Here is a 2976-nt window from a genome sequence, read left to right as displayed (position 1 = left end):
CACCAGATGAGCGAAGACTTATGAGTGGGATACCATATGCATCATTGACTGGTTCAATAACATATGCTATGATATATACACACCCGGATGTTTCATATGCACTTAGTGCTACGAGTAGATACCAGTCAAACCCAGGAGAGCCACATTGGACTGCTGCAAGAACATTCTAAAGTACCTGGAAAGGCACAAAGATGATTTCCTGGTCTATGGTGGAGATGATGAATCCATTCTCCATTCTCAGATCCATTGACAAAACCTCTGCCGCAAGCGAAGCACAACTCGCACACAACAGCTATGGAAATCAAGCATATTGGAGAATGGATTTGATGTCTTTTAATGTTTTAAATTTTTTAGAATTTAAATACTTTGTAAAAGAATTTGGTTAACCATTCATAGAAATGAATAAATTCATTTTTCCATTTAATTTTGTGGTTTATTAAATGATAAGTCCTTTCAATTTGAAAAAAATCAAGATAGACTGTCAGGACCAGTCTTGTGACTAAGAAACGTCTATCAAGTGAACTTGAAAGTCACAAGTTGAAAATGGTCCCTGGTCGGAAGTTTTCTATAAAGATGGATGCATAGAAAACGCTAGACGACTAGAAAGCAAGATGACTGGTAGTTTTGTTTCTAATCTATGTGGACATGGAAATGTCGCAATTACTTGATTAGATTAGTATTGGATAGACATATGAAACTTTACTGTAAGAGATGAAAATCTATCATAAATAAATTTCATTATCTTATAAGACACTAATCCTCAATACATGAGTGATTTGAGATTACTTGTTTGAAAACCGATTACTTTGACGTTGTCAACCGTCGCACTATAAAAGGAGACCATAACGACAACGCTCAGGTAATCACCTATCAAACGAAGTCTAACCCCAAGATCACAAGATTGGGATTGTCCTCCTATAAATCGGGATGAGATCGATGCCAAAAGTTTTACAAGGCCACTCGGAGAGCTTGAAAATGTAAAATGCATGGCCTTGCTCAGATGAATCATAGGCTATGATTATATGTTTATTTGATCAGTTGAACTCTGACACCGAGGAATACCTCTGAATGTAATAAGGATGACCAGTCTTACCTTATGTTCATGAGCAGGCATCGAGAGACAAATGAATTAGGAAATGCACACTTGTCCCTAAGGACAAGTGGGAGACTGAAGAAAATAATGTCCTTGGTCCAAGTTTGCATTTAAGGCTAAGTCTAATAAATGTTGTTCAGTATTAATTAAGCAAGTTAATTATTTAGTGAGATCAAGTGATCTGAATGCTTAGCTAGATGCCGCTTCAGTTCAAGTGGAATTAATATTATTAATGCCACAACTTACTCTTGACTGAACCCGTAGGGTCACACAAATATTACGTGAACGGATCAAGTATTTAGGTGAATATTATATTCAGTAAATACTCTAATAATGGATATTCGGAAAAGATGGATGTTGGTTTCAGTGGAAGGTAAACAAACCATCAAATAGCAAAGAAATAATATTTGCTGGAAATTAAGATATTATGGGAAACGGAAATATGTTTTATAACGGAAATATAAATATTATCAAAGTCGAAAACGGAAATAGAAATATTGCCGGAAACGGAAATATTATCGGAAATAAAAATATTTCCGGAAACGGATATATTGTCGGAATCAGAAATAGTATCGGAAATGTAATATTGTTCGAATCGGAAACATTTTCTGGAATCGAAAAACGAAACGGAAGCACGAAACGAGCGATGAGCCATAGCACGAGCAATGGACCATTGCTCGATAGGCCGTAGCAACAGCCACAACAAGCTGGGCCAGCATGCCAGGCCAACACTGCTGGACTAGCGCGCATGGCAGCAACAAGCTGACCAACAATGTTGTTCCTAGCGTATGGGTCAGTGTTGTTGTGCCTAGCGCATGGGCCAGTGCTGCTTTGCCTAGCGCTGTTGGCGCCTTGCGTGCAGGCTTGGAACAAGCTTGCTTGCTATGCAAGAAACTTGTGCACCAAGCAGCCGACTGCCCTATAGGGTTTTGGATTTTGGGATTTCCTAAAACTGCCTAAATTACTCTAGGGTTTTGGCTTCTAGGGTTTTCCTGTTTTCCTATAAATACATGACATATTGTCATGAATTAATACATCAATCAATACACTTTGCCTATCACCTAAAAGTGAGAAGCCCGAAATCATAAAACTTAGTTTATATCCTAGTTGATACGATCTAAGGCGGATCCAAACGTATTGTGGACTTACTAGGAGGGATGACGTTTGGCGTTCTAACTTGTTCTTGTTCGGTTCGGGAGCATCTAGGGAAGGCAAGCATCACAAAGTATGCGTACTAAATTATGCTAATTGACTTAGTGAAATTAATTTGGATTCTGGCATTTATGGTTTATTCCGCATGACTTTGGATTGTTCATAACCTAACATTTTGTGGGTCGGGGGACCCGAATTTGGATTACTTAATGGAATTTTGATTGGAAATGGGCTTCGGAGACCAATGGTGGTATCCGTTTCGAGAGTTCGTGTTTGGATTTCATAATTGTATTTTTGGAATTGAATTTTGTACCAAATTCCAGGATGGGAACGGACTTGGGAATCGGATTTTGGATGATTGGACTTGTAATTAATCTCATTGTACTTTAGCAATTGGGATTTCCACTGGGATTTGCACCAACCTTGAAGCTAGGCTAATGGTTTCGTCATTGGCCCTAAGGGGAGACACAAATGAGGTGTCTACAAAAGACGATATATGTGAATTCCTTAAAGGTGATATGTTTAATATCTCAATGATACAATTCTTCATGAGGTAATTAATAGTGTTAGTATGGTAACTTAATAAGGTAAGTGGTGTGCCAAGTTTCGATAATTCTTATGTTTGCTTGTTCTTCAGGTCACTTCAGGTCGATGATTTAAGTTCCACATGTCATATTGGGTGGTTAGATCCACAATCAATAAGTGGTTTTAGTTGCATATCCAATCCATCT

The sequence above is a fragment of the Spinacia oleracea genome, chromosome 6, assembly GCF_020520425.1.
Source record: "Spinacia oleracea cultivar Varoflay chromosome 6, BTI_SOV_V1, whole genome shotgun sequence".
In the NCBI taxonomy this organism is placed as follows: Eukaryota; Viridiplantae; Streptophyta; class Magnoliopsida; order Caryophyllales; family Amaranthaceae; genus Spinacia; species Spinacia oleracea.
Note: the sequence above shows the minus strand (reverse complement) of the source record.